The sequence below is a fragment of the Callorhinus ursinus genome, unplaced genomic scaffold (genome assembly GCF_003265705.2).
Source record: "Callorhinus ursinus isolate GAN/ISIS: 27379988/994484 unplaced genomic scaffold, GSC_fseal_2.0 scaffold31, whole genome shotgun sequence".
In the NCBI taxonomy this organism is placed as follows: Eukaryota; Metazoa; Chordata; class Mammalia; order Carnivora; family Otariidae; genus Callorhinus; species Callorhinus ursinus.
The window spans coordinates 11,616,806-11,627,403 of record NW_027397093.1 but is presented as its reverse complement, the minus strand read 5'-3'; the positions used below and the strand labels follow the sequence as shown (position 1 = coordinate 11,627,403).

The following is a 10,598-nucleotide window of genomic DNA, read 5'->3' as shown; positions in this document are numbered from 1 at the left end:
CCTGAGCTGAAGGCAGACGATTAACCGACTGAGCCACCCAGGCGCCCGATTTCATTCTTTTTTATGGCTGAGTAATATTCCTGTGTGTGTGTGTGTGTGTGTGTGTGTGTGTGTGTGTGTGTGTGTGTGAGACATCTTTTTTTCTTTTTTTAAAAGACTTTGTTGGGGCGCCTGGGTGGCTCAGTCGTTAAGCGTCTGCCTTCGGCTCAGGTCATGATCCCAGGGTCCTGGGATCGAGCCTGGCATCGGGCTCCCTGCTCGGCGGGAAGCCTGCTTCTCCCTCTCCCACTCCCCCTGCTTGTGTTCTTGCTCTCACTGTCTCTCTCTCTGTGTCAAGTAAATAAGAAAAATCTTTTAAAAAAATACTAAAAGACTTTATTTATTTATTTGAGAGAGAGAGGGAGTGAAAGAGAGAGAGAGATTGAGAGCACCAGATGGGGGAGAGGCAGAGGGAGAGGCAAAAGCAGGTTCCCTGCTTTAAGGGAGCCCAACGTGAGGCTTGATCCCAGGACTCTGAGATCATGACCTGAGCAGAAGGCAGACGCTTAACTGACTGAGCCACCCAGGCGCCCCTCCACATCTTTATCTTGATGGACACTTGGGCTGTTCCCATAATTTGGCTATTGTAGATAATGCTGCTATAAACATCAGGGTGCTTGTATCTCCCCCCGCCTTTTTAAAACACGGGGCTTGAACTCATGACCCTGAGATCAAGACCTGAGCTGAGATCAAGAGTGGGACGCTTAACCAACTGAGCCACCCAGATGCCCCAGTCTTTCTCTGAATTAATATTTTTGTATTCTTTGGGTAAATACCTAGTAGTGCAATTGCTGGATCATAGGGTAGTTCTATTTTTTAACTTTTTGAGGAAACTCCATACTGTTTTCCAGAGTGGCTGCACCAGTTTGCATTCCCACCAACAGTGTAAGAGGGTTCCCCTTTCTCTACATCCTTATCTACATCTGTTGTTTCCTGTGTTGTTAATTTTAGCCATTCTGACAGGTGTGAGGTGCTATCTCATTGAAGTTTTGCTTTGCATTTCCCTGATGACAAATGATGTTGAGCATCTTTTCAAATGTCTATTCATGTCTTCTGCACATTTTTTTAGTTGGGTTATTCATTTTTGGGGTGTTTAGTTTGATAAGTTCTTTATATATTTTGGATACTAATCCTTTATCAGATATGTCATTTGCAAATATCTTCTCCCATTCAGTAGGTTGCCTTTTAGTTTTGTTGATTGTTTCCTTTGCTGTGCAGAAGATTTTTATTGTGATGAAGTTCCAATAGTTTATTTTTCCTTTTGTTTCCTTTGCCTCAGGAGACATATCTAGAAGGATGTTGCTACAGCCGATGCCTAAGAGGTTCCTGCTGGTGTTCTCCTCTAGGATTTTTGTGGTTTTGGGGCTCACACTTAGGTCTTTAATCCATTTTGACTTAATTTTGTGTTTGGTGTAAGAAGGTGGTTCAGCTTCATTCTTTTTTATGTTGTCCAGTTTCCCCAACACCATTTGTTGAAGAGACTGTCTTCTTCCCATTGGATATTCTTTCCTGCTTTGTTGAAGATTAGTTGACCATATAGTTGTGGGTTAATTCTATTTGCAATATTTTGAAGAACCTCCACACTGCTTTTCATAGTGGCTACACCATTTTGCGTTCCCGCCAACAGTGTACAAAGGTTCCAGGTTCTCCACATCCTCACCAACACTTGTCTTTTGTGTAGCACTTGTTTTAAGAGTCAAATGATGGGTGCCTGGCTGGCTCAGTTGGTGGAGCATGTGCTCTTGATCTTGGGGTTGTGAGTTCGAACCCCATGTTGGGTGTTGAGAGTACTTAAAAATAAAGTATTTAAAAAACAAGAGTCAAATGAGATAGTGCACAAAAGCTCTAAGTCCAAAAGCCTGAAAAATACCAGGAGTTTGGCAAAAATTATTCTCACTGTTGGTCCCTCATGTACCTCCTACTCTACCAGGAACAGGCCCCTGAAACCTCACTCTCCCACCTCCACAAAAACCCCAGTTCCACCTCTGGTTAGCAGTGCTCCCAAGCCCCACCTCACTAAATGCTGTCACTTGCAGAATCCATGAGGCTCCAGTGACTAGAAAGAAGTTTCATCGAATTCTGAACAGGAAGTAGCAATGGCAGCTGATAATCTGTGACTGAATATAGCCATCCATTATCTCACTGTGGTTTCTTGTTTCTCTGACAGAGGAAACACCCACGACTTTCTTGAAGTTATTCTAAACACTCAGTTCCTTGTTAGCTCTGGAAGGATAATGTTACCCTGGGCACTGCTGTGCTTCAGGCTGTGGCCTCCCTGCCTCCCTGGGGCTCCCAGCTCAGCAGCCAACCTGTGGGGTAACTGTCCCCTCTACCTGGGGGACAGTGATAGGAACAAACCAGGAATGAGGCCCACAGGGGGGATGGCTGTTGGAAGAGGAAAGTAAGCAAAGCAAGAAACCTTAACTACAACATCCACTTTTTGTTCTTCTTCAAGAAACCAGCCAGGCAGAATTGACACGCTGGGAACGTATGTGTCCCCAGTTTCTTTTCATCGTCACGAGTTTCTATGTTGCACTCCATCTCCGGATGCTTCCCTCTGGTTCTGTTCTTCTAAAGGGAAGCAAATCTGTCCTAGTGGGTCTACCCTCCAGCTGAGGAGCAGAGCCCAGGCCCAAGTCTCAAGTTTGAGCAGAAAGGCGCTATTGACCCCTGTTTTTGTAAAACTCAGCGTCCAGGAGGCTCTTAGCCAAATTACACAGTAGGCACTTTGTTGTTGGCTTCGCCTTCCGCCGGCCGTCTCCTGCCCAGCCTGTTCTCTACCAAAGCTATCATGATGCGATGTCACTTACCACGACATCTGGGAAATTCATTCTGAAGAATTATGGATTTCATGTGTTGCCTCTCTCAGGAGCACTTATATTTTAAAAGAGAACTCTTGAGACAATAATGCTTAAATCAAAGGACTCCATCTCTAAATGACTTCACGATAGCTGGGTTTGTGGGGAAGGGGAGGCCTCAGGACTTTTCCTGGCCCCCTGGTGGCCGTCACGTCTCAGTGGGTTCTCCGGATGTAGATGACACAGCATGACTCTAGTTTTCAAAACACTGTTCTTTTTCTGAAGAGGAACAGAAAGGTGGAACTCCTATAATTTGGTCAGAACAAAATGGGGAAGCTGTAAGAGCAGGTGGCTGCAAAGCCCAGGAAGATGTGTTCAAAAGCTGCTCTCCCAGGCACAGAGCTCGTGCTCAGAGCTAGAGGGCTCCAGGAAAGCTGGAGGAGCACAGGGTCACGCAGGGATTCTGAGACACAGTGGAAGCAACACCACCTTGGCAGGGATGAAACCAGCTCTCTGACTGCTCGGCTCTGCCACCTTGCCAGTTGAGCAACGAGCAGCCCCTAACCTTTCCAGAGCTCATTCTCTTCAATGAAAATACTCCAGGCAGGAAAAATACACACTGAGATGTTGACCATGGTCCACTCTGGGTGTGCAATTACAGGTAAAGTTGGTTTCTTCTCAACACCTATATCAAGGGTTAATTAGAGATGCAGAACCTCTAAGAATGACACAGAGTTAGGGGTTTATTATAGGGATTTGATGTAATGTGATTGTGGGAGCTGGTTAAACAGCTTGTGTGCTCTTGCTGCTTATGTTTTTGGTGCTGGACCTGAAATCAGGAGGGTAGGTAGTCAGGAAGAATAAAGAGACATGAAATATGGGGGAGTGAGGGCAAACTGGAAATTGCAAGAAAAATGTGACACCCACAAGGTGACGTGGATCCTGCATCAGTCTCTCACTGCCTTCACAACCTCCACCTTCAGTGACGTCAGGGACTTGCAAAGGAGCTGGGTCCTTTGGCATGGAGCTAAACACATATTTGACCCAAGAGTTGAACAAGCTGAAGGATGAGATCTGGTGGGAAGTGTGGGTCCAACTGCCCTCCCATGCCAACAAGGTGGGCCAGCAGATGTAAGACAATGTGTGTGAGTTACAATAGTGCCTGCCTCTATACAGACATTCTGAGCATAAACATGACTGCTTCACGTCTACCCTTCAAGTTTTATGCAAATTTTCTTGTGGCCAACTCTAGCCCAGAACCAGACAAGGAAAAAAAAATTCTGAAAAACATAGTTCTAGGTTAGCTAAGTTGACATAGTACAAAGCCATCATGATTCCTTTCTGTATTTGCCAAACCTTCTTCAATTAGCAGGTATTGCTTTAGTAACCGGGAAAAACAAAACTTTAAGAAGTCCCTAGAATATCCAAATGGCTAATAAATACTCAATTCACTAATCAACAGGACAATGCAAATTAAAAGCACAATAGGATACCCCTACACATCACACCAGAATGGCTAAAATAAAAAAGACTGACAATACTACATGTTGGTGAGGATATGGAGCAACTGGAACTCTCACACATTGCTAGTGGGAGTGTAAATTGATTAGAACCACCTTGGAAAAATATCTGATAATATCTGTCGAAGTCAAACATATGCATACCTTACGATAAGCAGTCACATTTCTAGAAAAACATATGTTCACTAAAAGATATGTACAAGAATGCTCATAGTGCCATTATTTATAATAGCTAAAAGCCATAAACAATTCAAATGTCCACCAAAAATAGAAGGGATAAATAAATCATGGTGAATTCATATAATGGAGTCTTACACAGCAACGGGAAAAAATAGTCTATAACTACATACTATAGTTAGGGTGAATATCACATATATAATGTTAAGTGGAAGAAGACAGAAAGGGATACATATTTATAATTCCATTTATGTCAAGTTCAAAAACAGGAAAAAATTAATCTATGCTTTTAATTCACAAATAGGAATTACCCTTGAGAGACTAGTGACAGGAAGGGGTCAAGGGAGGGCTTCTGGTATGCTAGTGACATTCTCTTTCTTCATTTAGGTTTTGGTTATATGAAGGTGTTTGCTGTTTGAAAATTTATAGAGCTGTATTGTTATGATTTGTGTACTTTTCTGTATATGTTATACTTCCACAAAAAGTTAGCAGAAAGAAAAAAATTGGTAATCTTGGTTTAGGAAACTAGTGATAACTACTCTCATTATATCACAAATTGAGGGGATTCAAATGCAATAATGTGGATTACAGTGCTTGGGGGGGAAAAAAACCCTGGGGAATACATAGACATAGGAATAAGGAGAGAGAATATTTAACCTGGGTTGGTATCTTCTTTTTAATCATGGTAAAATATATGTAACATATAATTTACTACTTAATGCTTTTGGTTTTCTTTTTAAGAGAATATGTGTGGTTGTATGCATTGCAGGGAAGGTGCTGGTTAGTGAGAAGTGAGAAGGAAAGACAGGTTTCCTGTGTCCCTGATCAGCTTCTGTCATGCTGCCTTCATTCACTCTGCTTGTTCAGCTAAGATCTCATGACCAAGCAGGGTAATTCACTGCCTCTTGGAGTCAGTCCCTTCATTGCCTGTGGGTGATTCTCCAGCCCCCTGAAGTCAGGTGAGATCTGATGACAGGAGCTCCTATAAGCTCTAGAAGTGTCACTGAATCTAGATCCCACTCTGTTCCCTCACTACCACAACACACACATTCAGCCTTGCCTGTGACTATCTCGACTCCTGAAGCTCTTCTTTTCATCAGCAGCCATGGGAAAGACCAGGATTACAAATTCAGTAAGAGGTTTGTTTGTTTGTTTGTTTGTTTGAGGGAGACGGGGAAAGGGGCAAAGGGAGAGGGAGAGAGAGAATCTCAAGCAAGCTCCGTGCCCTGCGCCGAGCCCAAAGTGGGGCTTGACCTCACAACCCTGATACCATGACCTGAGCCGAAATCAAGAGTCAGGTGCTTAACCAACTGAGCTACCCAGGCACCTTCAGCAAGGGTTTTAAAGGGCAGTCCCAGGACAGCAGTAGTGACATCAGTTTTGCTCTCCAGAGTGTTAACATGTCTGCATTTCTAGGCTCACTTGGGCAGTTGGTTCTTTATTTGGCTCCAACACCAACACCAGCGCCATCTGGAGAAGGAAGGAACTCATAGCTCTTAAATACCTACACTGGAGCGGAAGCCAAGGATCACCGAAAAACCTGTCCCTGATAATGCCAGTGGTGAGAAATAATTGAGTACCTACTGTGTGCTTGGCATGATGCTCCCAGCAAGACACCCACGCCTCTTGGAGACCAGCAGAGGGCTCAGGACTCAGCCAAGTGCAGATTCCCTGAGCTATAGCTTTTTAAGGGGAAGAGAAATCTGGATAAATTACAATGGGTGACTCATTCTCCCTCTTCCTGGAAGCCCAGTCAACCCCAGATTTTATTGTCCTAAAATCAGGTTAAAATAAACACCACAAACATTTATGCAAAGAGTGGTCTGGAAAGATAATACAGTAGTTATCTTTGAGTGGTGGCTTAAGGTTGATATTTCCCTCTTTCTTGTACTCTTTAAGGCAGACTGTGTAATAAACACATGGCCTTTGGAAAGCAAGCACTTGGGTTCAAATCTCAACTTTGCTGTGTACTGTCTATGTGACTTTGGGCAACTTACTTCACCTGTATGAACTTTCATCTTATTATCTGTAAATGGGGATGATAACAAACCTGAGTAAAATGATGCACATTAAGTGCTTTCATATGGTGTCTTATGCAAAGAAAATACTCCATGAACAGGTGCAGTTATTGTTATATTTCTCTATTGTTTGATATTTTTCAACAAACACATTTTTAAAATAAAAATAATAAAGATTTTTTTATTAAAAAAAAAAACACAAGGACAGCCCTGAAAGGGAAGAGAGTTTGTAAGACGGCATGTGGAACCTTAGGGGGTGCGGGTCAAAGGGGGGAGGGGCTTAGCCATGGAGCTGGAGTTAGGGGTTGAATTGGACTGTGAGCCTTTCTTTTTTGGCCTCCAGCTGAGGAGCCACCTCTTTCTGCTCTGGGCCACTGCCCCTGGCACCCTAAGCTCAGACAGAAGAACAATTGCCCCAGTTAGCTCTACTCTGGCAACATCTCTGATTCTAGAGAATCCCAGTGCATACCGGCTACCAGAGGGTTTCTTGCCATGATGTGGGTACAGGGTGACCTGACCGGCTCAGCACAAAACTCCTATCATTTCATCTCCTGTTCTGATATGCTGTGTCTGTGAGTACTGCTTTAAAAACCTCTAAAGGTTGGCCCCCTGAAATCACACCTCTCTAGTCCCTGGTGCTGGTGATTCATTTCACATTTGAGAAGACATTCACTATGTCACCATCAAGAGAGCCCTAGAAAAGGGACGTAGTCCTTAGAGGTGGCATCCTCCCTCCCTTCTCTGGGGTGATTCTTTTTCCTTTAAGTGGATGCTTGCTCTGGCTCTCCATGCCTGGGCCTGGCACTCAGCACAAACTGTGGGTTTTGCCTTTTGTCACACTGAGCATGCCTCCTGCAATCGAGGCTGGGGCACACATTCTCCCATATTTGGGAGTAAGCTGGAGACTTGGCGGCATGTGGGTTTCTGTTTAAAATTCCAAAGCCAGCGGGGTGTATATTATCCATTTCCTCAAATCCAACATGCTGTAAAGCATGAGTCAGAGTCAGATAAGCTCCTTCCCAGGGGAAGTTGTGTCAGTTGGTTAGTGAATGTAATTAAACAAGGATAATGTTCACTGGCATTAGCTGCAGATTAATGCAGAGGAAGACAAAATCTCCATCTTGAGCATACAATCTTCCTGCCAAGATAGGACAACTTCTCCAAGTGTCACTGGTCAGAGAAGGCAGTCCAAACTTAAGGCAATCTGAAGGGCATAGAAAGACCCCTCCATCAATTGTCTCCTTCCACATAAATGAATAATGCAGATGTTAGGACCTTTGGAGAGGAGGGATGTATATTCTGATTATTTTTAAGGTATTTTGTGAGGAGGGTTACATGTTAGCCAGTCTCAGTGAGGGTTATTTTATCTGCTTTAATCCATCATCATCACTCAGGGCCAGGTGGTTGAAAGCTGACTCTGAGGGAATGGAACATGGGACAGATAAAATTTGATAAGCACTGGGAATGATATTCAGCTTATTGTGCTTTGCATACCAATGGGTCTTTTGGGAGGGAAGTTAGGAAATGAGGGGTGTGTCTAGAGGACATTGGAAACCCATGGTTTCTATTGCACACTTTTGCCTAGACAAGCCCTTTTCCAAAACATGGAAATCACAGAATAGAAAGTCAATTCTGGAAAGGCTGTTGGAGGTCATTTAGTCCAACCCCTCTTCGAAGAAGAACAAATTGAGGTCCCCCCAGAGAGGTTAAGTCATTTGTCCAAGTTCACCGAGCAAGTTAGTGGCAGAGTTGAGACTTAATTCTCCTCTTTTCATCTCTCTACCAAGTTGCTCCGGGAACCGTAAGAGCTAACACTCAGGCTGACCTCATTGGCCATCCTGCAAATATCCACTTGGTCCTGCCTTTTCCAAATATAACCTCTGCACAGGGGAGGAGAAGCAATGCTAAACCTTATCTGAGAAACTAATGCATCCTGCCACTAAGGTCCCTCCTGCCTTGAACAGCAGAAATAATTCCAAAATGTATTTTTTCTTCGTTCCAGTAACAAGTGTGCTACATTTCATACAACTGAGAAACAAAGCTTACTGTTAACTAGAACAGGCTCTGGGGTTAAAGAAAAAGGGATTCGTGAATGTTCTTTTAGCTATCTGATGAAGCATTCCCTCCCCCACCCTCCCCCACCTTCCACTTGACCAAAGTCAGTGATCAAGTATACTTAGAAATATGTTTGATCACGGGGTGCCTGGGTGGCCCTATTGGTTAAGTGGCTGACTCTTGATTTCAGCTCAGTTCATGATCTCAGGGTCCTGGGATTGAGCCCTGCGTCGGGCTCTGCCCTGGGCAGGGGAGTCGGCTTCAGGATTTTCTCCTTCTGCCCCTCCCCCTGCTTGCTTGCTTCAAACGCTCGTGTTCTCTCTCTCTTCTCTCTCAAACAAACAAATAAATCTTCAAAAAAAAAGAAAGAAAGAAAGAAAGAGAGAAAGAAAGAAAGAAAGAAAAAGAAATATACTTGATTTTTTTTTTCATTTCTCTGTGTTTCAGTGTTTTCAAGTGCCCCTTCTGATGTAGGTCAAAGCATTTTGTTTTTCTTAAATGTGATATTGAAGTCTTTCTGCCCAGATAGCATGGAAAAGACTTTTCCAAATAAGGAAGTTTTGCTGCAGTGTGTGGGACTCAAGCAGCAGCCGCTGCTGCCATCCTAACTTAGTCAAATACAGTAGCTCCACTTTCCACGAAGCCAGGAAGCATTTAGGGACCCATTAGCCTTTTGCACAGCTGAACCATTGGGGTTGGGGGGTGCTGCCAGCAGGTGGTTGTGGCAATCAGGGACACTACAAGGAAAAAAAAATTGTAGAGAAGGCAAAATTTGGTTTCAGCACACGCCTGCTCTCCACATTCCCTCCTTCTCAGCCCCAGCATCCTGAAAGTGTTTATTCTCTATTCAGGACAGAAAGTGGATGCTTTGATGTTTTGCAATCAGATAGCTAGGAGTTAAAATCCCAGCTCTCCACATATAATGTGACCTTCAGTAAGTTATTTAACTTTTTTAGACTTTTCCCTTTCTTTCTCTTTCTTTCTTTCTTTCTTTCTTTCTTTCTTTCTTTCTTTCTTTCTTTCTTTCTTTCTTTCTTCTTTTTTAAAGATTATTTATTTATTTAGAGACAGCATGAGTGGGGAGGGGCAGAGGGAAGAAAGAGAATCCCAAGCAGTCTCCTCACTGAGCACAGAGATGGACAAATGGCTTGATTGATCTCATGACCCTGAGATCATGACCTGAGCCCAAATCAAGAGTCAGGCACTTAACGGACTGAGTCATCCAGGTGCCCTTAGCCTCTTCCCTTTCTTTTAAAGTAAAAATGAAGGGCGCCTGGGTGGCTGAGTCGCTTAAGCATCTGCCTTTGGCTTAGGTCATGATCCCAGGGTCCTGCTCAGCAGGGAGTCAGCTTCTTCCTCTCCCTCTGCCTCTGCCCTTCCCCCTGTTTGTGCGCTTGTTCTCTCTCTCCCTAATAAATAAATGAAATCTTTAAAAAAAATAAAAGTAAAGTAAAAATGATACTGCTTATCTCTTGGCATTGTCATGAGCAGTAAATAACCTAATAAATATGCAGTAAATAACCTAATAATGTAATACATACTAATGTCCCAATTCCCCTTCTTAGGCTCTAAAATTACTTGTTTTCCATCCTTTTTAAAGTACCTCCTCTGCTACCAGAACACCTTCATCTGTACTTAACCAAGGGTGAAGAGGAAAGTGTGATTATTAAAATAATTTGTGCTAAGGTGTGAGTGACTACAGTAAAAATTTATTAGCCCATATGAATTTCTGACTTCTGTAACCTGGGATGTTGTTGTAAGTGAAATGAAGAATTTCCCTGCAGTAATGAAGACATATTTTCTTTTGTAATGCTCCTTAATTTATACCACTATGCCTTGCTCCACCTGCCCCTAAAGCCTACTCAGCCTTTTAGGGTGAGAAGAGCAAGTGCTCCATAAGAGTCTCTACAATTCTGGAAACTTGATAAACAGGATCTTTTTTTTCCCCCTTCTAGATAGAAGAATGCTCATCACCATATTTTCAGAAATGT

The 10,598-nt window shown here is 43.3% G+C and overlaps 1 long non-coding RNA gene across 1 annotated transcript; it reads left to right on the top strand.

Annotated features, from left to right (window-relative positions):
• Positions 1-3,131: 3,131 nt before the first annotated feature.
• Positions 3,132-6,544, top strand: LOC112807686 (uncharacterized). Its single transcript, XR_003204143.2, has 3 exons — positions 3,132-3,498; positions 5,304-5,673; positions 5,951-6,544. It is a non-coding gene; the product is annotated as an uncharacterized lncRNA (long non-coding RNA).
• The last annotated feature ends 4,054 nt before the right edge of the window (positions 6,545-10,598 follow it).